The 27966-nt window shown below is 41.4% G+C and overlaps 1 long non-coding RNA gene across 2 annotated transcripts in view; it reads right to left on the reverse strand.

Annotated features, from left to right (window-relative positions):
• Window positions 1–1269: 1269 nt before the first annotated feature.
• Window positions 1270–27966, reverse strand: part of LOC124509634 (uncharacterized) — a 175370-nt gene continuing 148673 nt past the window's right edge. For both annotated transcript variants that reach the window (XR_006961470.1, XR_006961471.1), the window contains exon 4: window positions 1270–1346. This is a non-coding gene — a long non-coding RNA (uncharacterized LOC124509634). The remainder of the gene's footprint in view (window positions 1347–27966) is intronic.

The raw sequence follows: 27966 nt of genomic DNA on the forward strand, positions 1-27966 counted from the left end.
TTAGGTTCACCCACGGTAACTATTTCATCATGGATCTTTTATATCTTCAAGTATGCAGTGCCCAGTACCTTTAAACTAATTTGTACTGGGGTGCCTGGGTGGCTGAGTCAGTTTAGCGACTGATTTCCACTCAGGTCATGATCTCACAGGTTTGTGAGTTCGAGCCCCATGTCAGCAAGAGCCTGGAGCCTGCTTTGGATTTTGTGTCTCCCTCTCTCTCTACCCCTCCCCTGTTTGTGCTCTCTCTCTCAAAAATAAAAAATAAAACATTTAAAAAGTAAATAAACTAATTTTTACTAGATTTACGACCTTTCATGGTCCAAGAAAGTTACTACAGTTTTTAAAGTCCTGAAGTTACTACCAGACATTCTGTAGCAAAGGAAAACTGGTTCTAGGTTTGGGGGCTCAAACTTACATGAACTTCATTTGACCCAAGATTCTTCTTTATCATCCTTGGATGACATAAAACTTAGGTGGAAATGTTCTTATAAATAAATAAAGGCTGATATAATAGAAAATGAATAGTGACGGAATACACTAAGAAGTTAACAAGAGGGGAAACATCAGGAAAACTTTTCTAGACTAACATATCTGAAGGCTGGCCAAGGTCACTGTTAACTAGTTTTGGACTCATCCATCCATTGTTCAAGGGAAACAGTTTACATTTTACTCCCATATACCCACGTGCTCAAGTGGTCTACAATCTGATTTATGCTTTGTAAGCTCAGATACATCGTAAAAGAGCTTGTCTGATGTGGTTCTAAAATAGAATACATTTTTAGAGAGCTGTTAATCAAATTTAAGCATAATTTGAAAAGACAATTATATGAATTTCTTTTGCATAGCTGAAGTTTTCCAGGGCTTGACTTACAATTTCATCTGTACAACGCCTTCCATTTAAATCCAGATTACATCCAGACTTCTCAAATAACAAATGATAATATAGATATTATACGTATAATAGAAGCCATTTTGTTCACAGCTAGTGTCTGTATATAAAATAGACAATAAGAAAAATGAATATAATATGCTAGTAAGAAAAAAAAAGAATAAGAACAAAATGGTTCTTTTTATACAGACACATGCATACCCAAGTACTGACTTTTCTCTCAGAAAATCTTCTCGAGGTTGAGAACACAACATCTCCTGACTGCTCAGTTTGTATGTCATATTCTTAACGACCCATAGCAAGGGCGTCATGGTGAAGAACAACTCTTCAACAAAGACACAATTCTTCTGGGCTCTGAGAAACTACACCATACTACTTACTGTTGTAGAAAATCAGTGGGGAACTCTGTGCTGTTTCTTTTACGTGCTATTTCCTTTGATGCCTGTGTCAATTCACACTGAAAAAATAAAGAAAAAGAATTCAAGATTTGCCTACATTCAACCTCTCCCCATGAAGGCTAACATTAACCAAATGTATTGTTAATGACTGCAGCATTCTAGAAACTCTTTATAACGCCTGCTGAAATTCACAAGATCAGCCTTGTCACCTCTGCAGACTTCCTGCCCCTCCACTCACCCAAACCTTAGCACCTACGAATCTCATGTTACAGTCACAACTGCCACATCCCAAAGTAGGAGTAGAAAGGGGATGTGTGATTTGTTAAACCTCAAGTTCTACTGATTTATGCTTTTTGGTTCTAGTGTGCAGACATTACCTCGTCCCAGAAAAGTGGCACACTGGAAAACTAGGTCTCCATGGAACCCAGATTCTGAGAAGCAGAGTAGAAGGAATGTGGCTATTCCTTCCAAGTGAAGTCCCAGTAGGTCAATAAAACACCCATACCTGGTTAAACTCTATAAGCTCTTATTTTTTAGAGGTCAAGGTCCTGTTCTACTTGTGAAGACATTGCATAACACTCAGGAACTAACCAGAAATGATAAACGCAGTTTTAATTCAAATTCCTCCAAAATTTTCTGTTCTCACTCTTAAACTTTCATTCTGCCCTACCATTCCCTATCATTTCTTTTCCTATTAAAAAAAATTATACTTGATTAATATTAGACATTTTCTTTTTTTTTTTTTAATGTTTATTTATTTTTGAGAGAGACAGAGACAGAATGTGAGTGGGTTAGGGGCAGAGAGAGAGGGAGACACAGAATCTGAAGCAGGCCCCAGGCTCCGAGCCATCAGCACAAAGCCCAACGCGGGGCTCAAACTCACGAGCCATGAGATCATCAACTGAGCTGAAGTCAGACGCTCAACCGACTGAGCCACCCAGGCACCCCAATATTAGACATTTTCTGCCGAGAAGTTTAATGTCGCTTAAATTGAGCAATGGGACGCCAGAATAAACAGCAGATTTAAACTCCTGCTCTGCCACTGCCTACCTGTGTGATCTTGGGCAACCATACAACCTCTCTGTTGTTTTTCAGTTCTCTCAGTAATATGGGCATAGTACTGTCACCTATCTCATGGAGATTTAAGGAGTGTAAACATGTAAACTACTTACAACAGTGCCTGACACAAGAAAGGCCACATAAGTGCTGGGGCTTAGATACCTATTCTAATAGGATCACTTCTTTACCTTAGTGTTCAAACCTCTTCTAGCTCACTTTTACCAGGACTACAAGATCATACCTGCCTGGACTCCCTCCTACCTTCCTCAAAAGTCCTTCTCAACCATGATAATGAGTCCTCCTCTACTCACCTTTAAAAGCAGGTGATGTCACAACAGCCTAAAACCTTTGGGACATAACAAAGGTGGTCATAACAGGGAAGTATATAGCAATCCAGGCCTCCCTAGAGAAGGAAGAAAGGTCTCAGATGCACCACCTAACCTTACCCCTTAAAGAGCTGGAAAGGTGCACCTGGTGATTCAGTCAGTTAAGCATCTGATTTCAGCTCACCTCATGATCTCATAGTTTGTGGGTTTAAGACCCACGTTGGGCTCTGTGCTGACAGCTCAGAGCCTGGAGCCTGCTTCAGATTCTGTGTCTCCCTCTCTCTCTGCCCCTCCCCTGTTCACGCTCTGTGTCTGTCTGTCTGTCTGTCTGTCTGTCTCTCTCTCTCTCTCTCGCTCTCAAAACTAAATAAATAAATAAAATTAAAGACCTGGAAAAATAACAGCAAATAAAACCCCAAACCAGCAGAAGGCAGGAAATAATAAAGATGAGAGCAGAAATCAATGCTATCAGGAAAAAAACAAACAAACAAAAAAAAAAAAAAAAACGAAAAAACACCAGTACAAAAGATCAATGAAACAAGGAGCTGGTTCTTTGAAAGAATTTAAAAAATTGATAAACTCCTAGCCAGTTTGATCAAAAAGAAAAAGGAAAGGATCCAAATAAATAAAATCAAGAATGAAAGAGGAGAGATCACAATCAATACTGCAGAAATACAAACAAAAATAAGAGAATATTATGAGCAATTATACACCAACAAATCGGGCAATCTGGAAGAAACGGACAAATTCCTAGAAACATATACACTACCAAAACTGAAACAGGAAAAAAGGAAAAAAAAAGAAATAGAAAATTTGAACAGACCCATAATCAGTAAAGAAATCAAATTAGTAATCAAAAATCTCCCAAAAAACAAGAGTCCAAGACCAGATGTCTTTCCAGGGGAATTCTACCAAACATTTACCAAATAACACCTATTCTTTTGAAGCTGTTCTAAAAAATAGAAATGGAAGGAAAACTTCCAAATTCTTTCTATGAAGCCAGCATTACCTTGATTCCAAAACCAGACAAAGACCACACTAAAAAGGAGAACTACAGACCAATTTCCCTGATGAACATGGATGCAAAAATCCTCAACAAGATACCAGCCAATCGGATCCAACAATACATTAAAAGAATTACTCACCACGACCAAGTGGGATTTAAACCTGGGATGCAGGGCTGGTTCAACATCTGCAAAACAATCAATGTGATACATCACATCAATAAAAGAAAAGACAAGAACCATATGATCCTCTCAATAGATGCAGAGAAAGCATTTGACAAAATATAGCATTGTTTCTTGATAAAAACTCTTAAGAAAGTAGAGATAGAAGGATCATACTTCGAGATCATAAAAGCCATATATGAAAAGACCCACCCTAACATCATCCCCAATGAGGAAAAAGAGAGAGTTTTCCCCCTGAGGTCAAGAACAAGACAGGGATAACAGACTCTCGCCACTGTTATTCACCACAGTATTGGAAGTTTTAACCTCAGCAATAAAACAACACAAAGGAATAAAAGGCATCCAAATCAGCAAGCAGGAAGTCAAACTTTCACTCTTCACAGATGACATGATACTCTATATGGAAAACCCAAAAGATTCCACAAAATAACTGCTAAAACTGATCCATGAATTCAGCAAAGTCACAGGATATAAAATCAATGCACAGAAATCGATTGCATTCGTATACACCAACAATGAAGCGACAGAAAGAGAAATCAAGGAATTGATCCCATTTACAATTACACCCCAAACCATAAAATACCTAGAAATAAACCTAACCAAAGAGGTAAAAAATCTGTACACTGAAAATTATAGAAAGCTTACGAAAGAAATTGAAGAAGACACACACAAAAAAAATGGAAGAATATTCCATGCTCCTGGATAGGAAGAACAAATATTGTTAAAATGTCAATACTACCCAAAGCAATCTACATAGTCAATGTAATCCCTATCAAAATAATACCAGCATTCTTCACAGAGCTAGAACAAACAATCCTAAAATTTGTGTGGAACCAGAAAAAAACCCAAATAGCCAAAGGAGTTCTGAAAAAGAAACCCGAAGCTGGAGGCATCACAATCTTGGACTTCAAACCGTATTACAACGCTGTAATCATCAAGACAGCATGGTACTGGCACAAAAACAGACACATAGATCAATGTAACAGAATAGACAACCCAGAAAAGGACCCACAAGTGTATGGCCAACTTATCTTTGACAAAGAAGGAAAGAATATTCAGTGGAATAAAGACAGTCTCTTCAGCAAGTGGTGCTGGGAAAACTGGACAACGACATGCAGAAGAATGAACCTGGACCACTTTCTTACCCCACACACAAAAATAAACTCAAAATGGATGAAAGACCTAAACGTAAGACAGGAAGCCATCCAAATTCTAGAGGAGAAAGCAGGCAAAAACCTCTTTCACCTCGGCCACAGCAACTTCTTATTCAATACATCTCTAGAGGCAAGGGAAACCAAAGTAAAAATGGACTATTGGGACGTCATCAAAATAAAAACCTTCTGCACAGAAAAGGAAACAATCAGCAAAACTAAAAGGCAGCTAATGGAATGGGAGAAGATATTTGCAAATGACATATCAGATAAAGGGTCAGTATCCAAAATCTATAAAGAACTTAATGGGGCTGCCTGGGTGGCTTGGTCAGTTTAGCAGCTGACTTTGACTTAGGTCATGATCTCATGGCTTGTGAGTTCAAGCCCCACATTGGGCTCTGTGCTGACAGCTCAGAGCCTGGAGCCTGTTTCACATTCTGTGTTTCTCTCTCTGCCCTCCCCTGCTTGTGTTCTCTCTCTCTCAAAAATAAACAAACAAACAAACATTAAAAAAAAAAAAGAACTTATACAACTCAACACACCAAAAACAAATAATCCAGTGAAGAAATGGGCAAAGAAACGAACAGACACTTCTCCAAAGAAGACATCCAGATGGCCAACCAACACATGAAAAAATGCTCAACATCACTCATCATCAGGGAAATACAAATCAAAACCACAATGAGATACCACCTCACACCTGTCAGAACGGCTAACGTTAACAACTCAGGCAAAAACAGGTGTTGGCGAGGATGCGGAGAAAGAGGATCTCTTTTGCATTGTTGGTGGGAACGCAAGCTGGTGCAGCCACTCTGGAAAACAGTATGGACGTCCCTCAAAAAATTAAAAACAGAACTACCCTACGACCCAGCAATTGCACTACTATTTACCCAAAGGATACAGGTGTGCTGTTTCGAAGGGCCACATGCACCCCAATGTGTAGAACAGCACTATCAATGATAGCCAAAGTATGGAAAGAGCCCAAATGTCCATCGATGGATGAACGGATAAAGAAGATGTGGTATGTATGTGTATGTATGTGTCTGTGTACACACACACACACACACACACACACACACACACACACAATGGAGTATTACTCAGCAATCAAAAAAATGAAATCATGCTATTTGCAAGTATGTGGATGGAACTAGAGGGTATTATGCTAAGTGAATTTCGACAGAGAAAGACAAATATATGATTTCACTCATATGAGGACATTAAGATACAAAACAGGTGAACATAAGGGAAGGGAAGCAAAAAGAATATAAAAACAAGGAGAGGGACAAAACAAAGGAGACTCTTAAATATAGAGAACAAACTGAGTGTTGCTGGATGGGGGGTCGGGGATGGGCTAAATGGGTAAGGGGCATTGAGGAATCTACTCCTGAAATCATTATTGCACTATATGCTAACGGACTTGGATGTCAATTAAAAAATAAATAAATAAATAAAGTTAGGAGTGCTAGATTGGTATTTCTTGGAAAAAAATAAAATACACTTGATCTTAGCCAAAAGGCCGAGAAGCGATTAAAAAATAAAATAAACAACACGAAATAAAAGCAGGGGATGTCATTTAAAGGCATTGTGATCTCATGCAGAGCAAGCCAGACTGACTGCTGAGCAGGCTAAGGCTGTGGTCAGGATAGCAGCAGGAGAGAGACATATTTGAAGGGGTAACTTCAAAGAGTTTAACTAACGAGGTGAGTATAAGCAGAGGTGTGAGGAGGGTTAAGGGAAGCAGGAAAAGGGTTAAGGAAAGCTGTTTCAGACGCACGGGAGCATTTGCGTGGTGTCACCCAAATGTCTCAAGGTCTGCCCTTGCCTCCTAGGGCATCAGCAGACTCCTCCTCCCTGTTTATTGTTGGAAGAGGGTCTCGGGTCGTGCTCATGTATAAAGTCCTGTGATTTCACATTGAGGACTTAGGCTGCTATGGGTCTCCAGCCCGCAGCTGATCAGCACTGCCCTCCTTGCTTTTTGCAGCACAGCTCTTATGAATGACAGGGCAGGACTGTAACACCACAGCCAGCGGTGCCACTTTTCACTGTTCTACTGAGTCACTGACCCATTCCCAAATGCCCATCGGTACCATCGCTTCTATTCAAAATCTCTCCCCGAACGTCTGGTCTGCCAGCTGCATTCTTGAGAAGCTGTTCTTCAAACTGGAGAACACCGGGAAAGTCCTCTCCCAGGGGGGCCCTGCCAGTTCTTCCTCATCACCTCCTCCGCCTTCCCGCTGGCCCTCACCATCCTCTTGGAAGACACAACAGCCTGGGCATCAGCACCCTTGTCGCTCTCACTTCATATGCTCAAGAACCAGGTCTGGCTGTCGTGGATGATACAACACAGCCCACGGCTTTCAGGCTCACCCACATCTGAACCCAGAGTATCAGCCCATCCCACTTCCCAACACCATGCTCCGTACTGCCATTTACCCAATTCTGGCCACACGGGCACTCCATCCATTTCCAAAACATACTGTGTACTTGCCATCTTCTCCTTCCAGTGCCATTCTTCCCTGGGGTCCAGAATCTCTCCCTACTGTCCCCGGCCCATTTGGCATTGGGGCTGACATCTCCCTTGTTATCTCTGAGATAGCAGATCAAACATCTCCATTCTCCACGTTAGTAACATGGCAGAAACCTTCAGTGCTCTATGTAACTGCAGCTCTCAGTATTTACAGAACTTACCCAGTTCTGCCCTCAGGGACAGACCCACCCTCAACCCACTGACCCCATTAGAAGTTAAATTCCCTCACGGCAGAGAGCACAACAGCGTCTTGTCCCCGTGGTGCTTAGCACAGAGTGGACCCTCCACATTTGCTGAACGACAATGCTGTGGTCACTCTCACCTTGAACTTCATATAATACTTTATAAACTCTCTCCTGCAGGGCTTGGCACTAAAGGTCACCAAAGCAGGGATTTTTCTTCAGAATTGTTCATTCTGTCTCCAAGCTTATACAATCGCAATGATAGTAATATAGTGAGTTGTCGATAAGTGTTTGTTGTATGAACAGGTGGGTGCATAAACATTCTAGGTCATCACATCAGTGAACTAGGTCAAGGAATAGCCAGGACTTGGTGATTATGTTCGCCATTTAGCACACTGCTACTCAAAGAGTCTGGTCTAAAAGCTGCCCACAAATGTTTTTTCCCAGGCCACGATGAGGCAAACATAGAAAGTGGCAGTAAATGTTTAGAGTATTTTACAGGAATGGACATTGTCACAACATCCCATCATGCGTTCTTGTCTCCTTGAACAGTGTGCACACCAGTCCAAATGTTATCAGTCTTTGAGGGGAGGTCATGAGGTGGATTGGAAAGTGAAAAAGAAAACCAACAAGTAAATCCCGTTCCTTCAGCACAGAGGGCTGGAGAAGCATCGTCTCACTGGAGAGCTCCTAAGAGGAACAGCATGGCTTTCTACCCCGACCCTCCTCCAGTCCTCACAGGGGCTACCCAGGAGACACTGCTTCTCCAGATATTCTTTGCCGTCTCCATCCCCCTCAGGGTAAGAAGGTTTAGGTGAATAATTATAATTGTCTTATTGTTAGCCCGTGGGACATGCCTCCAGGTACAATCAACCCAGGCATCATAGAAAGGAGCAGGGTGTAAACCGAGTGATAGAGGAGAGACCCACTGAGAAACGTATGTGTGTTCTCCTTGGTTTGTTCTCTGTACATGAGAGGACAGACAGATTTCAAACCACCTTCATTTGTCCATTCCTCTTATGGGATAGGCGAGGCACTAGAATTCACTGTGAAAAGACAACACAGGAAGAAGAAGAGGAGGAGAATGATCAACAAAAATCTAACAATAATGGTAGGCATTCTAAAGCTTTACTATGCACCTGTCACAGGGCTGAGGACTTCTGCATACTTACCTCGGTGAATGCACAAAGCCCCCCTGGAATGCAGGGGTAGAAGCCCAACACCGTAAGCAAGCTAGATGTCCCTCTGAGGCTGACCAAGGGAATTGGTTTTTGTTTTTAATTTTTTTTAATGTTTATTTATTTTTGAGAGACAGGGAGAGAGACAGAGCACAAGCAAAGGAGGGGCAGACAGAGAGAGGGAGACACAGAATCGGAAGCAGGCTCCAGGGAGCTATCAGCACAGAGCCCCACACGGGCTCAAAGACACAAACTGTCAGATCATGACCTGAGCTGAAGTCGGATGATTAACCGACTGAGTCACCCAGACTCCCCTTAATGAAATTTTGTAGTTTACACTAGAGTTCACTCTTTGTGGTGTACATTCTATGAGTTTTGACAAATGCAGTGTCACATATTCACCATTATAATATCACACAGAATAGTTTTGCTGCCCTGACATTGCTCTGCGATCCACCTATCCATCCCTTCCCCCGCCCCACCCCTGGCAACTACTGACTTTTTAATGTCTCTGTAGTTTTGCCTTTTGCAGAATGTCAGGCAGTTGGAATCACGCAGTCTTTTCAGATCAGCTTTCACTTCGCAATATGCACTGAAGCTCCCTCTGTGTCTTTTCTGGCTTCGTAGCTCATTTCTTTGTATCGCTGAATAATATTCCATTGTGTCGATGAACCAGTTTATGTACCTACTCACCTACTGAAAAATAGGTTGGTTGCTTTGCATTTTCAGCAACTGTGAATAAACGGACTTTTCATATCCCATTGGCAGGAAGACAAAATGTTACAACTACCTTGGAGGATAAGCGGCATTATCTAGCAAAGCTGAAGAAAATGTGTGCACATGGAACTCAGCATTTCCATCCCTGAGTATACACCATAGAGAAATGCATGCAATGAAACATACAGAAAATTGTTCGTTAACCACTTTGTGGAACAGTGAAAACTTCAAACAAACCACAAGTGTGCCAACAAGCAAATTGGAATGGGACACAGTTCTGCATGGGTCTCTCTCAAATTTCGGCACATCCTGCCAGCATCAGCACTGACAGCTTTTGTTCTGGACTCTCTGCTCAAGGGTGTTGCACCGTGAACAGCCTCAGAAGACAAAGATTGGGTTTCCCTGTGGAGCAAAGTCTGGGCAGACTAGCTTACTGGTCATTATAAAAGATTTGGGTTTCGTACGTTCAGGGCTCCTCTGTGGTGACTCGGACCCACTGCATGTACATAACCCTGCATCTCAGGCTCATTCTTTGTGAAATGTAAGCCAGAAGAGACTTCATAACCAGTTTCACATTTCCAGGCCCAGATATTCTGGAAGAGGCTTCTTTCATAACTGAAAAAGCCACAGTTTGTCTCAGAAAAATCAGTAAATCAAGGTGCTCTGTTGCTATGCATTTTTGTGCACCATTTCCTACTTATGGCAGTGACACTTTTCCCCCTGAAGACCTAGTTTTCTTCCAAAGCACTCACCCAGAGTGCCCTCACTGTGAGTGATCAGCAAACCTGTCTCAGCTTTGCTCAAACGACCCAAGCTGACTAGTTAAAACATACCTATCATTTCTGGACATTTTAATTTATGATGGTTCTTTTTAACTTAGGCCTGTTGGGCACTGTTACCAAAGTTAACTATACTTGCTAAGAGAGTAGGTCTTAAAAGTTCTCAGCACCAACAAGAAATGGTAACGATGGAGATGTTTGTTAACACTACGGGGGTTATCAGACTGCAACACGTAAGTGCATCAAATCAATTTAAGTTTGTACACCTTACACTTACACAGTGTTACATGTTAATGGTATCTCAGGAAACCTGGAAAAATAATAATAATTCATGCCTGTCAGCGAGTCTTTTATTAGAGTGGATACCTGCTTTGTCTCTCTCCTCCCAGTGATGAGCGTATGGCCATACTTCTGGACGTATACCCACCACGGTGACAAGAGTCAACTGACTGTGGGCCTCGACTTCACTTCTGGGACCCAGAGGCAGAAATGCAGAAATTGACCTGCCACAGAAACAAAGCTCCTGGTCTGGACTCCTTCTCTCTGTGTTCGTCTTCGTCTTCGTCTTCTTCGTCGTCGTCGTCTTCTTCTTCTTCTTCTTCTTCTTCTTCTTCTTCTTTTTTTAATATTTATTTTGTGGGGGAGAGCACAAGCTGGGGAGGGGTAGAGAGAGGGGGACAGAGGATCTGAAACAGGCTCTGCGCTGACAGGCTGACGGTAGCCGAGCCCAAGGTGGGGCTCAAACTCCTGAACCGGCAGATCATGACCTGAGCCAAGTCGGGCGCTCAGCCAACGGAGCCACCCAGGCACCCCCTCTCCGTTCGTTAACCACTTTGTGGTACAGTGAAAACTTCAAACAAACTACAAGTGTGCCGTCTTCCCACACTTCACTCCGTCCACGGCACAAAACCAAATTCAAACAGCAGTAAGTAAACCAGTCTTACTGTCCTGCTCTGACCTTTTGCATCGACACTAATCTTAACTTCTCTTCCTGCCTTCAGCCATGTTCTGTGAAGCAATAAATAGAACTAAGTGTCTTTTTAGGACGTTTTTATTGCGGCATATTTTTCCTGCCTCCTGCCACCTTATTATGTTATCTTGCCAAATGCCAGAGAAACATGAAACAGATGTTCCAAACAGGAGACATCACAGAGGGAATTTCCCTTCCAGCAACTGTGACAACGAGGCTCTCAGAACTCCACTTTGCTTGCGGTTGTATCATTCTGAGCCCTGAATGTACAATGCAGCAAGAGCTTAGTGCACGTGAAAAATGTAGGGCTAAGTTGATCTCTGTGGAGTAACATGGAATGAAAAAAATATACAGCTTGGCAGTTAAATAAAAAAAGGAAATTACAGGTCAAATGCCTCCAATTACAAATGCTATGTGATCGTGTTCAAATTTCTTCATGGAAATGAAAAAAATACGCGAAATGTTGTTTGGAATAAGTATATTTTTGCAAAGGTACTTTTTTCCCCTTGGGTGGCCTGGCTACAATGCATTTCAAATGAGTTTTCTATCTGACATACTTCACACTGTCGTTTTCCATACTGATATACACAAGAAGTCTCAGCCTTATACCATGTGAGTAAGAAGAACGAGAATGGAAATAAGGAATTTTTGGAAAACAGCAATTTACCAAGTCTTTCTTGGTCCATTAAATATATTTAAGACAAAGCCACTATATTACTTGTAATCTTTGGGAACTCTGAGCCTCTTTTTAGAAATATAAACAAGAATAATTAACAACATAGCTCATAGGCGTCCAGTTCAAGAGTGCACACTTAGCACATATTTTATATCATCTCTCTCTTAAGGCTTTTTAACTTGATGGTAAATGAGTGATTAAAATAACAAATCCATGACAACAAAAATTTTATGGCATGAAGTTATTAACAGATGTGCAATTTCAACAAGATTCTAGATGAGGGTTTCTCCAGCACAGCACCACTGACAGCTGGGGCTGGGTAATTCTACATCGTGGGGCTGACCTGTGCCTTTCGGGACGTATAGCAGCACCCCTGACCTCCACCCACGACATGCCAGGAGCACCTTCCCCTCACCCTCAATTAGAACAATCCAAAAATCTCTCCAGACACTGTCAAGTATCCCCTAGGGCACCCCTGCCCCTGGTTAAGAACCACTGCTCTAAATATAGACAGCACATTTAGCCACACAGACAAGGTAGAAGACAGAGCTGACATCTGTAGATGGCATGATAATGCAGGAGACAGGCGAGCCACAGCCATAGCAGTGAGGACAGTCCCAACAGGGATGCTACGGTGCAGCTGAAGATGCAAGTCCAGAAGCAGGGAAAAGCAGGAACGCTGGAATGTTCTGTACAGACTGGGAAGGTCTGTAGGCAGAACAGTAGAATAAGAACATGCACGTACTCTCACATGCGCACACACATTCTCTCATACATGTATATACGTGCACATATGCTTGCACGTGCACACACGCACACACATGCTTGTGCAGACACTCACCTTTTCCCTCTCACATATACCACACACACACATACACACACTCTATGGTCAGAGCAGTATGTAGCCAAACATATCATTTCTGAGGTAAGAGAGAGAGAGAGTTCTCCTCCAACAAAATTGAATAAACAAAGAATTCGATCAGCTAGGAAAAGTATCAAAACTCTAGCACTGGAACACCTACGAACCCAAATTAAGGCCTGTCAGCCAGTAAGTCTCTTCAAGGCATGAAGCCTTCAACCTCCTTTCTATTGCATAAGGGGTTGAGGAAGAATCATGAAGCATTTAAGGAAAGCCTGGATTGTGAAACAGAAACACTAAGATCAACAGAAACACTGGACACAACAGAAATGGGGATAAGTGGGGGGGGGGGTATTAAACAGAAAAATATCAAATTAACATGCTGAAACACATTTAAGAAGACATTGCATCCAAAACAAAAAATCAAAATCCTTCCCATAAGAAAGAAACACGTTTTTTTAAAATCAGAAAACAGGAGAATGCTGGAAAATTAAAAACATGATAGCCAAAATGATAAGATCAATCCAGAAGATGAAACTAATAGAAATTCCTAACAAATAACAGAGAAAATAGGAGAATATTTCAAAGAAGTAATTTTCTAAAGTTTCCCAGAATTGAAGGGGCCCATGCAGTACTGAAGAGATTGAATAAAATGATCATCCTGCACTTCTATGAGAAATTCTAGAAGTGATGATCTAATATGGCATGTTAAAAACAAGGAGTAATGTCTTCAAAGTTCTGACTAAAAACCTAATATTTATGCAAACTAGTGATGAAGTGTAAAAACAAGAAATTTCAGACTTGCAAGAACACAGATAATTTATCACCCTTGCAAACCTTATTTTTTTTTAATTTTTGAAATGTTTATTTATTTTTGAGAGATAGAGACAGGGGAGAGGCAGAGAGAGAGGGAGACAGGGGATCCAAAGCGGGCTTCCCACTGACAGTGGAAAGCCCAATGCGGGGCTCAAACTCACAAACCGTGAGGTCATGATCTGAGCTGAACTGGTGGCTCAGCTGACACTCAACCGGCTGAGCCACTCAGGTGCCCCCATGCAACCCTTCTTAACCAGGGATTAGCTATCACAAAATATGTCAGTGAACCAAGAAGAAAAAAAAGTTAAGATCCAAGAAACAATGGCACCTACTCATAAGAAGAAAGGAAGTTCCAGGGGGACACTGGGACTTTTATCCTAGCAAGGGATCAACTGGCTGAGGCAGAAGGATGGAGTGAGAACAAACAGGGGGTCTCTCCCGGTAGAAAGAAGAGCCTATGGACGTGATGAGGTCTGAGAAGGCCAGAGTGATGGACAATGAGGGGGAAGGTAAAAGCTGGAACCAGTAATGTAGGAGACCCTAACCCACTGCCCCTGTGCGGCAAGCTGAGGCAGGCTGAGTCTACTCAATATCAGGCTGGGGTTGAGAGGATGCTTTCATTCAGCTGAGAGATTACAATTTTGCTACTCGACTGTAATGCCTGAATTTATATCTGCTCAATGAAGAGCGATAGGATCATCAGGAATGAGAAGAGACTCAACACGGGACAGTTGAAAGGCAAGAACCAGAGATAAATGAAGTTGGATTCTATGAGCATCCTTCTGAAACCAATTCATCCAACAAACCAGCTACATGACAGAGCATAAAGACTGTTCTGTCACTTGTCTACTTGCTCCCAGGTCCACTCACACATGTCTGTGCCCTCCTCTTTACTACAAGGCCTTGCTGTTCAAACCATAGCAACTTCCAGGGGCGCCTGGGTGGCTTAGTTGGTTGAGCGTCCGACTTCGGCTCAGGTCATGATCTCGCAGTCTGTGGGTTCGAGCCCCGCATCAGTCTCTGTGCTGACGGCTCGGAGCCTGGAGCCTGCTTCAGATTCTGTGTCTCCCTCTCTCTCTCTGCCCCTCCCCCGCCCATCCTCCATCTCTCTCTGTCAAAAATAAATAAACATTAAAAAAAAAAACATAGCAACTTCCAGGAACTTGCTACAAGTGTGGTTTTCTAGCCCCATACCAGAACTATGAACAAGAAGCTGCATTTTATCCAAATTGGGTTGGGGTCTTCCAGTAGGAAGCCTTAATATATGTGTGCTTTTAATAAGATGCAGAGTTTGTGGTAATTTGTTAAACAGCACTAGATTATCTAGATAACTAATACAACAAACTAAGATTAGTGAAGAATTGAAAAGATGTACAAGAACTGACGTACAAGAAAGATGTACCAGAATTGGGAAGATGTACAAGAAGTAGTGAGGACAGGGAGAAGGTGAAGTATATTATCAACCCTCACAGAAAAAAGCCAGCAGACAGTGTCTAAATTTCCTATGTGTTGAAGGAGGAATCTAAAACTATTGTTTTAGACACAGAGTAATTAGGTAGTAAAAGCAGAAATAATTAAGAATGGGCCTGTGAATAGGGAGGACCAGAGTTAAGGACTATATTGTTTCACTATAAACTCTGACATTTTGACCATATAAAAATTCTACTTTTTAATTTAGCATTTATAGATCAATTGGATCCTACTATTGGCAGATATCCTAGGACCCAGTCAAAACAGGAATCTATATAATCTCAACTCCCAACCCTTTCTCCCATATGATTGTGGCTGGGTACACATTCCATCCCACAACACAGCCTATTCTACTGAGATGAAGCTCATTGTTAGAAAGTCTCCTTATGATGAATCCAAAAAAAATGTATCCATGTAACTTTCTTTTTTTTTTTTTCCCCCACAGGAAAATTCTACCAAACATTTATTTTTTTTTATATATGAAATTTATTGACAAATTGGTTTCCATACAACACCCAGTGCTCATCCCAAAAGGTGCCCTCCTCAATACCCATCACCCACCCTCCCCTCCCTCCCACCCCCCATCAACCCTCAGTTTGTTCTCAGTTTTTAAGAGTCTCTTATGCTTTGGCTCCATGTAACTTTCAAGCAAAACTCCCAGTTGACCCTCCTGGAGCCACAAGGACTACATCTCCTCTTATAGCCAAATGTCAGCCTTTCAAATCATGGACAACATCTGTCACTGGTCCCGCTACATATTCTTTAGATTAAAAGCCCCAATCCATTCAGCACTTCTCCAGATGACACAGTGCTCGGGTTCCTTTCGGCAACATCTACCACCCCTCAGCATTTCTTAGCTTAGTAGTGTCTGACTTTAAAGTGGACCCCACAGCACCCCATGAATGGCTTGATACGGGCAGAAAAAGTGGGACAACGACCCACTAGATTTGCCTAGAGGACAGACTATCTTAGGTGTAAGCACAACTGAATTCCTCAGGTCCTTTTCTCATGACCTTCTCTATTAACCCAACACTCCCTGAACATGTTCTATGTTTAAACTCAGTAGGAAACCTGCATTTCCCTGTTACATTTCATCAGGTTTTTGCCAATTATTTGAGGATTTTTTTCTAGTTTAGCAAATTTTTGTATAGTACTTCTTCAGGGACAGGTACTGAGCCTGTCACAAGTATTAAATCGCTTGATCTCTGTAACAACCCCATGCGGTAGGGGCTAAATTTACCAACATTTTACAGATGCATTGTTGTTGACTAAGACGCCAAGATCCCTTAGCAGCCAAGACTAGGATCACCTAGCTGCCACAGGAAGCAGTCTGTAGCCTGATTCTGCTACCCTGTGTATGTCTCACCTTTGTGTCATCCACAAATCCGACAAACAGGTCTTCCACGCTTGCCTCCAAAATGGAATGATTGAGGAGAATGAGACCAGGAAGACTCTTTTACAAGAGTCTGAAGAAAAGCTATGAACACACAACCAATTTTCCCCCCTGCAAGCCTTCATGGAAGGCCGAAGTCCTGGGGACATAACTGCACTGAGGTGTGTGATGTGGAGATAGTCTAGACACTTTGTTGGGTTCCCCACCCAACCAGGGGACATTTGGGGCTACTCCTGGCATCTAGAGTGTGGACCCTACTAAACATCATATAACGCGCACAACAGCATCCCCTTCCCAACAAAGAATGATCCAGCCCGACACATCAATACAGGTCTTCCTCAACTTACAGTGGGGGTTAAGTCCCAATAAGCCCATCATAAGTCAAAAATATCCTAGGTCAATAATACATATAATATACCTAAACCATTGAACATCACAGCTTACCCGGCCTACCTTAAACTGCTGAGAACACTTAAATTAGCCTACAGTTGTGAAAGATCATCTCACACAAAGCTTATTTTATAGTAAAGTATGGTTTATGTTGTGTAATGTATTCAGTAGTGTACCTAATGTGAAAAACAGAATGGCTACTTGAGTACAGAATTTTTTTTTTTATTTTTTTTAACATTAATTTATTATTGAGAGACAGGCCCAGAGCGTGAGCAGGGGAGGGGCAGAGAGAGAGGGAGACACAGAATGTGAAGCAGGCTTCAGGCTCTGAGCCACCAGCACAGAGCCCGACGCGGGGCTCGAACCCACAAACCGTGGGATCATGACTTGAGCCGAAGTCGGTCGCCCAGCTGACTGAGCCACCCGGGCACCCCAGGTACAGAATGGTTTTAAGTGATCTGTTGTTGATGCTCATGATCATGTGGCTGACTGGGAGCTGTGGCTCACACCCCCGACCCCCACCCCCATCAGCATCATGAGGGAGAATTTGTACTGCCAAGGTTGAGAAAGTCTGGTCTAGACAATCAATTCATATTAAAGTCAAATATATCAGAAGTTTTGACAGTGTGGGCCAACTGAGGAAAAGATCCATGTGAATTAGTGAAACACATCCTTTCAAGGAAATGTTTGCACACTGGCAAAGCGGAAAGACCAGTAGAGTAGACCCCAGGGTCTCGTCTAGCAGATCTATCCATGCCTCAGTTTATAATTTGCAATACTAGGGCATGCTTAGGTTGCTTCCCATTTTAAAATGCCATCGACCGCAACTTCATTATTTTCTAAATATGTAGGGTAAGCAGGATATTTTTAACGCAAGTAGTTGTTCCAAAATGCTCCGCGTTAATGACTAGTTAAGAGCATTATACAATTATCATTTCAAAGCGTCAGCCTAATTTCCCAGGTTTGCTTGTTTGCATTTTTATTACAATGTTTTCATGTAAACTAACTTCGGATTTAGTCTCTTTAGATAAACTTCAAATGTTATTTCTACTATGTCTTCTTAGTGCGTTTATGCTTACATAAATACTACGAAAATGATTTGTTTGCACACCAAACACCCAGCAGAATGTCACCAATTACTACTTTTTAATATTGTTTGGTGTGTATTTTTCTATAACGTTCATAAGAAATCAAAACTTGTTTCTTATATATCTAATTTCTACCATTATTTATTGGCTAAAATAATGTAAATAATAAAGAGGTAGGGAAAGAATCCATATCTTTTGTTTCCCTACAACCACCTGGAGTAACAGCCTAGAGGGATCAGAAATCCCCAAATCCTCTATATTGCCTAAGCCACACTTATAAGCCAGTGGTCAGCGAACTTCATTTTTTCTGATTCTCAGTGGCTAGAAGCCATTCTCTTAAGAATCACTTGGGGCGCCTGGGTGGCGCAGTCGGTTGAGCGTCCGACTTCAGCCAGGTCACGATCTCGCGGTCCGTGAGTTCGAGCCCCGCGTTGGGCTCTGGGCTGACGGCTCGGAGCCTGGAGCCTGTTTCCGATTCTGCGTCTCCCTCTCTCTCTGCCCCTCCCCCGTTCATGCTCTGTCTCTCTCTGTCCCAAAAATAAATAAAAAACGTTGAAAAAAAAATTAAAAAAAAAAAAAGAATCTCTTAGTCACATGGTGATTGGAAAATAATTTTTATACTTGATTTTTCCCCCCAAAAGGTCTCTAAGAAAGTGTTCTGAGGCATTACAGGACCATGATACCATCAATGTCTTCCAAAGACCGGAGAGGAGCACAACTGTAGATAATTCAGTTGGGTTTATGGATTCATAACAACCAGAAAGAACATACATCTTGGGAACCCATGTACATCTCAGTAAGAAGGTGTTAGAAAAGGCATTATAGAATACTGGACTGTGGTAAGAGATTTGGGGGAGGATTCAAGAAAGTGGGGCTTTGCTTTGAATTAGATGCTGTCAGCAGAGGAACTTGGGTATCTTGATGAATCTCATCTAGAAGACAGGACGTGAGATTGAAACTGTAATTAGTAAAAAAAATAAAAATAAAAATAAGTGGTCGCTCATATTAACCAAGAAAGTGGGATGTTTGATTCTTTTTGTGATTCAAAGAATATATTTTTGCCTATGTTCAGACCTGATGGCAGAGTAGTCTTTTTTTTGTTTTTGTATTTTCTTGACCATTGCGTTTGTGGAGTGGCCTTGTCTTATGCTGGTATTCTATGAAATTGTTTCTGTTCAACAAAAGCATACCAGGACTCAGCTGTGAATGTCAGGCTGATTGCCAGCTGCAGTGGCTGCTTTTCTCTTTCTTGATAATAATATTGCCCTACCCACCCCTAAGGAGACACTGGGTCTCCGACTGTCTAAATCCACTGGCTGTCAACAATCCATCCTCCACGCTGGTTCTAAAGAAAAAAAGTCTCTTGGAGACCTGTGTCATTCAAATATTTAAGTTAAAGCTTTAATTTAACTCTTCCCTTCTGACAGTTTATTTCTCATCTTGCTCCATTTCCCGAGGTGAATAGGGACTCACTGTAGACAGGCATCACATTCAAGATATTTAACAGTGGCACCAACCCATTAGATTGGATGCCACTTCGGTCTTGGGGGTTGGCTGTTATGCCCAGCTGCAACTCTTCAGTGGTTAGATTTTAGGTAGTCTGAGGCACCCTGAGAAGACACCAGGGCAAGGTGTGAAGTAGGGAGGGCACCTGAGAGCCGGAACAGTGGCTATTACCAACTCATCCAGAGATGCTTCAGTAATTTAACAACCTGGGAAGTTTGTTCTGGTAAATACCGCGAAGCATCAGCATTACCCTTTCTTGGAGGCAAATGACATTCGCCTTTGAGACTTTCTGGCATCAAGATTGACAGAAAAGATTTTATTTATCTCTATTTTGTAAAAGAATGACCCCATTCAAGTAGGCATTCCTTTACAATATGTTTGTCCTTCTGCATCATCATTTCCAACGTGGTTGGTTTAAGTGTTGTAAAGAAGAAATATTTATGGATGTGTTTTAAAAACCTTAAGGTTCTCTTTTACCTAAAAAGATACATTTGATTTTTTAAAAAGACATAATGTCTCCAGTCATGACTAAATGCATAGGAAATTCATACATATTACTAACTTGAAGATTACTAAATTGGCTAATAGTTAATTAATTTAGTCAAAACAACTTTTTTAAAAATGCAATCATTTCAACAACAGAAAAAGAACAATCCGGTAACAGCCAAGTCAAGTGTAAACAGAAGGGAAAGATGGGGATGTTACTGGTTAAGATCGTCTGCCACATTAGGAATTCCAACCATCTAGACATTGACCAACTCATCATCAATCTTATTACTCTTAGTTGAAAATAAAATTGATTTTTTAAAAACTAATATTAGCTATTACTTATTTTAATTGTTTGATTTTTTTAAATTTAAAATCATTATTGTCCAGACAAAACATTTCTTAAATATTAACTAAGGTTGGAGTGCCTGGATGGCTTGGTCAGTTAAGCTCTGACTTTGGCTCAGGTCATGATCTCGCAGTTGGTGAGTTTGAGCCCCGCGTCGGGCTCTATGCTGACAGCTCAGAGCCTGGAGCCTGCTTCCGATTCTGTGTGTGTCTCTCTCTCTGCCCCTCCCCTGCTCATATTCTGTCTCTCTAAAAAATAAATAAACATTAAAAAAATTGGGGGGGGGGCGCCTGGGTGGCTCAGTCAGTTGAGCGTCCGACTTCGGCTCAGGTCATGATGTCACAGTTCGTGGGTTCGAGCCCTGCATCGGGCTCTGTGTCGACCGCTTGCTCAAAGCCTGAAGCCTGCTTCGGATTCTGTGTCTCCTTCTCTCTCTGCCCCTCCCCCGCTCACGCTTTGTCTCACTCTGTTTCTCAAAAATAAATAAATGTAAAATGTTAAATATTAACTAAGGTTAGGCAATTATTTATTAAGAAAGTTCTTTTTTTAAGGTCATTTTTACCAGTGACTTCACGCCAACAGAATTAAAGTTCATCCTGATTACATATCAGACTGTGGGGTAAAGGATTTCTTAGTCACTTATGCTGTCACAGCCTTTTGAAACATTAAGAATTTTTGCTAAGTAATTCTTAACTTCTTTTCTAAAAGACTTTCAAACTTACAGAAGAATCACAGGAAGTCTAGAAAGTATTTCCATATAACCTGAGGAAATTCACCAGATGAAAACATTTTGCCCCATTTGCTTATTATCTGCATGTTTTCTGAATCATCTGTTTGAAAGTAATTTGCTGACCCTACCCCTGTCCCTAAACACTTCAAAGTGTGTTTTCTGAGAAGAGCATGATTATCAAATTGAAGAAATTTAATACTGATATATTATTATTGCCATATTCAGATTTCTGCAATTTTCCCAATAGTATTCTGTATGGAAATTTTTTTTCTCTGATCTACATTGTGTTTACTTTTCATGTCTATTTTATTTGCCTTGAATGGCATTGGCATTTTCCAAAAGTACAGGACTGTTGTTTTTTAGGATGCTCTCAATTTGGGTTGGCCTGATGCTTCCTCGTGATTAATTCAGGTTGCACACGTTTCAGCAGAAATGTCAAAGAAGTAAAGCTGTGTCCTTCTCAGGGCGTGACATCAGAATCAACCTGGCATTTGTCCCACAGTTGGTGGTGATAAAAAAATAAGAATTTTGGGGGCACCTGGGTGGGTCAGTCGGTTAAGACTTCGGCTCAGGTCATGATCTCACAGTTTGTGGGTTGAGCCCCGCATCAGGCTCTGTACTGACAGCTCAGAGCCTGGAGCCTGCTTCATATTCTGTGTCTCCCTCTCTCTGCCTCTCCCCTGCTCGCGCTCTGTCCATCTCTCTCAAAAATAAACATTAAAAATATTTTTTTAATAAGTAAGAATTTTCTTTTAATCAGGTTCATTAATGTTGCTTTTTGCCCATGTTGTGAAACAGACAACTCACTGACTTTGTAAAAAAAGAGTGGCTTGCATGTCATGACTCATTCTTGAAGATCTATGTCTCTACTGCATTTCATTTCTACTTCCCTAGAATGAGCTGGTTCTGCCCATTTATTTTCATTCCCCTTGAACAAAATGGGAAAGAATAAACAGATTGACACAGACGGTTGTCAGTGCGGTGATGACTACAACCGAGAACAGCTCTACAAAAATATCCAGCAGCTCGTTCAACTTTCCATAAGAAAGCCTGCCTGGAGCCGACATGCCAAAAGCAATTGGGCTTAGAGGATATTTTTAGAAATTGATTATTTTTTCAGCTTATTTCTGAAAGCAGACTAGCTGCCACAATGGAATACACATTAAACAATGCATTAATGACCTCCAATTTAGAGCCAGCTGCACTAAAAATGGAAAACAAAATCCTGCCCATAGATAGTCATTTTGCAAAGACCAATGAGAAAATCTTGAGGCTGTGGAGTCATTCGGTTCTGCTCTCCAAGCCCTATGTGGTAGAGCTAAACATAAAACCTTTCCCCAAGATAATTTTCATACCCATTGCCTAAATATCTCCCAGAAAGAAATTTTCACAGCTTCCATTGGAAATTGCTTCCAGAATCTCAGGATACTTCTAGACATGAGAATATAATTTGGGGCACCCAAAATCTCTCTCTTCATATTTTTTTCTTGTCTCAATCTGTGGAAAAGTAAGAACAACTGGTCATTCCTAAAAAGCATGGTAGTGGGAACACATGGGCAAGAGAGCACGGGGCCAGAGAGGAGAGTCCAATCCACTGAGTTTTTATTTGGAGAAATTTCCTTCAATCCCTACAAAATTCTCACTACAAACCTCTGGATCCTCTATTATAATCTTCATGAAAACAGGAAAATGTTTTCCCCACTGCTGTCTTCCTAGATCCCAACAGTGTTGGATACATGGTACTTTTTTTATCAATTAATGTTGAATGAATACACCAATGAATAAAAGTCTTATTTTGCATTCTAACGGTATTATTTGTGGTTACTTGCATTACAACTTCAGCATATTATATTAATGTACTCATTTTTCCCTTTTGTCAATACATTATTCATTCTACCATCATTCATTATGTCATTTATAGATGATATTAAATATGTTATCTTTACAGTATGGAATTTAATATGTTAATGGAAAACAAATAACCAAGTGACTGCCTGAATTACAAATCAGTGTTCAGATATTCTAGTCAGCTTCTCCTATATAACAAGCAAACACAAGATTTCAGCAGCATGCGATAATAAGCATTTACTAGCTCACAAGTCTGTGGGTTGGCTGGAGTTCGGCTGATCTAGACTGGATTCAGGAAGGTGCCTCTGCTGATTTCAGCTGGGCATGTTTACAAATCTGGGAGTGAGCTAGCTTGAGCTTGTCTTTCAAGCCTCATTACATCACGTCTGCCATTATTCCATTGGCCAAAGAAGTCATAGGCCAATCCCAATGCCAAGAGCATGGGCAGGTATGTTCCCCCCAATGAAAGCAAAGGGAGAGAACGAATATGTCTAGAAAAATAATCTAACCTATCACACTCCAGCAACACACGAACTGGCTCCTAGCTTTTTCCCACTTGTGAACTACAGAAGTGAACTTCGATCTTTCTAAAACATCATACTCTCTGTAACCTCCAGCCTCTTACACGTGCTATCCCTCTGCCTGGAATAATCTGCCACACTTTCCTCTCCTCCTTTGCCACAAGTTCGTCTCTATCATTGCCTGGCTAAGGCCTACTCATTCTTCCAAACTATTCTATTCTAGAAGCATCTCTAGACTCCAGAATCCAAGAAAGTTACCAACCCCAGATCTTTCCATATATCTCCATTTGGCACCTACCAAATGTTTGAAAATTGCCTATTTCTCTCTCCTCTTGAGTACGAAAATGTCTAAAGGCAGACTCCATCCTTATTCATCTCTGTGACCCCAGTCCCTAGATTAGCATCTGATATGCATCAAACACTCAATAAAGGTTTATTGGATGAGTAATTTGGATATAATGACTCATCCTTTGTGAAACACAAACACTGACCATACTACACAAAAAGTACTACCCACCGACATTTTCTCTTTACATATACTTTTCTTATTATACTTAAAAAATAAAAATCATTTTAGGCTCTGCTGATGGAGAACTATAATTCAAATACATGAACTCTGACTCAATATGAGCAATGTGTCCCATTCATCCATAGATAATATGATGTTCAATGGAATTTTCATAACACACAAAAAAATGAAGTATTTGGACCAAAACTAAGCTAGATGTTATAGTTTGAGTCCTCTGTGGATCGCAGTATATTTTTATATTTTAAAATATTCTCATTACATGGAGAGATTGACTACTCCAAATTGGAACTCTCAGCTTTATTCAAGTAACTTTCCTCCTCTGAAGCTCATACCTAACAAAACCCCTAAAGCAAAATGTCTCCCCAATGACTGAATGCTTAAATAACTAATTGCTTGTAGCAAATAAATGGTTTTCTGCTAATATAAATACAGTTTACATTTGTCTTTCACAGTCCTTTGTAAAAATATGAGCTTCTCATGCAAATTTACAGGCTTCTAGACTACATTTGAAGGGTTTATATATTTAGCATCACTGCTGAAAATAATCACTTCATCATAAATCCATTCATCAAAACCTAAACCAATTGCGTCTCTCCACTAGAATGTATCCATTTTCCCAATACTTCACAATAAGTTCAATGAACATTAAATTCACAGGGACAGGGGTGCCTGGGTGGCTCAGTCGGTTAAGCGTCCGACTTCGGCTCAGGTCACGATCTCGCGGTATGTGAGTTCGAGCCCCGCGTCGGGCTCTGTGCTGACTGCTCAGAGCCTGGAGCCTGTTTCAGATTCTGTGTCTCCCTCTCTCTCTGACCCTCCCCCGTTCATGCTCTGTCTCTCTCTGCCTCAAAAATAAATAAACGTTAAAAAAAATTTTTTTTAAATAAAAATAAAAATAAAAAATTCACAGGGACAGTGATTCTCAGAACATTCAGCAGTATATTCTGCCAAGTGTTTACTTAGACTTACAATATGATGATCCAGAACCCTTTGAGAGGGACTGTTAACTGGATTTCAACAATCCACTGTGCCTTCTAATCAATAACTAATTCATCGCTACCAAATGGCTTCTTCAGAGCACAGAGCCACAAAAGCATCCATGGAATGGAATGTCTAGTGCAGCGTCTCCATATGCTCGCTTAGCTCTTTAGAAAACCACTTGTGAATGGCTGGGAGAAATTATCAAGGACTTGTAGCAAGAGCAACTTGAGACAACTTTTCATGGTGCAGTGACTATTTCTTGTAGCTTTGGTTCTAATTTGATGATGTCCAGAGCCATGTTTGGTGGTCATATCATGGAAGGACAGTGATACTGGTATCTACTGGGTAGTGGTGAGGGATACCGTTTAACATCCTGCAATGCACAGGACAGTATCTCCCCCACACACAACAAACACTATTCCGCCCATATGTCAATAGTGCTGAGACTGGGAAACCTTGTCTTATAAAAAGTTAATAGATGCAAATTCTAGAACTGTAGAACTGTGTGGCCCAAGTACAGCAGCCACTAACCACTTGTAACTCTTGAGACCTTGAAATATGGCAATTCCAAACTGAGATGTGCTGTAAGTGAAAAATATACTCCAGATTTCAAAGACATAGTATGAAAGAAAGAATGTAGAATATCTTAATATTTTTATGATTAGATACTGAAATGATAATATTTTGATTATATCAGGCTAAAGAAAATACAGTGTTAAAATTAATTTCACCTCATGCTTTTTACTTTTACAAATGTCTATTAGAAAATGTAAAGGGTGCGTGGGTGACCCGGTCAGTTAAGCATCCAACTCTTGACTTCACTCAGGTCATGATCTCACGATTCGTGAGTTTGAGCCCTCCATCGGGTTCTGCACTGACAGTGTGGAGCCTGCTTGGGATTCTCTCTCCTTCTCTCTCTCCCCCTCTCCTGCTTGCACTCTCTCTCTTTCTCTCAAAATAAATAAATACTATTTTATTTTATTTTATTTTATTTTATTTTATTTTATTTTTTGCTGTGTTCCAATAAAACTTTATTTGCAAAAACAGATGGTAAGCCAGATTTAGCCTACTGGCCATAGTTTGCCAACCCATGTCCTTGACTATGGCCTTTTTTTTTTTTTCAATATATGAAATTTATTGTCAAATTGGTTTCCATACAACACCCAGTGCTCATCCCAAAAGGTGCCCTCCTCAATACCCATCACCCACCCTCCCCTCCCTCCCACCCCCCATCAACCCTCAGTTTGTTCTCAGTTTTTAAGAGTCTCTTATGCTTTGGCTCTCTCCCACTCTAACCTCTTTTTCTTTTTCCTTCCCCTCCCTCATGGGTTTCTGTTAAATTTCTCAGTATCCACATAAGAGTGAAACCATATGGTATCTGTCTTTCTCTGTATGGCTTATTTCACTTAGCATAACACTCTCCAGTTCCATCCATGTTGCTACAAAGGGCCATATTTCATTCTTTCTCATTGCCACGTAGTACTCCATTGTGTATATAAACCACAATTTCTTTATCCATGCATCAGTTGATGGACATTTAGGCTCTTTCCATAATTCGGCTATTGTTGAGAGTGCTGCTATAAACATTGGGGTACAGGAGACTATAGATGCTGGAGAGGATGTGGAGAAACAGGAACCCTCTTGCACTGTCGGTGGGAATGCAAATTGGTGCAGCCACTCTGGAAAACAGTGTGGGGGTTCCTCAAAAAATTAAAAATAGACCTACCCTATGACCCAGCAATAGCACTGCTAGGAATTTACCCAAGGGATACAGGAGTAATAAATAATCTTTTAAAAAAATAAAAAGAAAAATGTAAAATTACATGTGTGGCTCTTGTTATACTTCTTTTTAGACAGCAGTAGGCTAGGAATTCCTTCTGTTTCCTTGATAACACGCTGTCTCTACCCATGAAATGCACATTTCAATACTGGACTCTCAAAGTAAACTTCAATAAAAAAAGCATCCAGTTGCTGTGTCCATATAAGATTAATAGAAATGCCAAAGTATTTTATCAGATCAGAGATACATGGGCGGCAAGATGAAGTTTCCCTATATATATTGATTTACAAAACTGGTCACAGATGAAAGAACAGAGTCAAGGGGCTGTGCGTTTTTTCTTTATGCCCAAATGGTTAGAAATTATTCAGTAGCAAAAGGTCCCCCAGGTCAGACTTCAGGGGAAGACGGCACAGTAGGAAGATCCTAAGCTCAGTTCGTGCCACAGATACAACCAGAGAACCCCCACATCAGTGTAAATGACCCCAAGCCCGCAGAACAAACGCCACAACTAAATGTAGAAGAGGCCACATTGAAGATAGTAAGAAAGTGGCGATGCGGTGGGGAGCTAAGCCCAGGTGTGGCCACCTGAGGGAGGGAGCCAGACACATGGACGGGGTGAGAAGCAGACTATCACAACAGGGAACCTGCAGGGGGAAGAGGAATCCCATCCCATTTGGCTTTGCAAATGAAGACACCAAATTCTCACAACCAGTGGGACTGACAGCCTGGAATTCTAATAAGCAGGCCCAGCTCTGGGAGAGACAGGAGGGTTACAGGAAGCTGAGTCACTGCCCTTAAAGAGACAGACCCCTCCTGCAGCAGACCAGCGTGGGCCTTGCTGGCACCACAGCCTGCAGCCCGTTCTCCTGAGGACCTGTGCCCTCCTTGGCTAGAGCCCATCGAAAGCGGTGCCACCAGCCTGGCACTGTGCGAGCGGCCCCTACAGGGACCAGCACCACACCAAAGTGACTCCTGCCCCAGGGAGAGGGGGGTCTCCCTGCAAGCCGTGCCCACTGACGAAAGCTTCTCAGGGTACACACGGACAGAGTACTGCAGGTCAGTGCTACTGCATCTCTGGCAAACATAGAGCCTGCCTCAACTCAAGCTCAAGGTGGCCCCAGACTGGCCCACTAACAACACAGAGACCAAGCCCTTCCCACAACAGGCAAAGAGAGCCA

The sequence above is a fragment of the Lynx rufus genome, unplaced genomic scaffold (genome assembly GCF_022079265.1).
Source record: "Lynx rufus isolate CCGP_SWC_20201006 ecotype Redwood Valley unplaced genomic scaffold, mLynRuf1.p SCAF_14, whole genome shotgun sequence".
Classification (NCBI taxonomy): domain Eukaryota; kingdom Metazoa; phylum Chordata; class Mammalia; order Carnivora; family Felidae; genus Lynx; species Lynx rufus.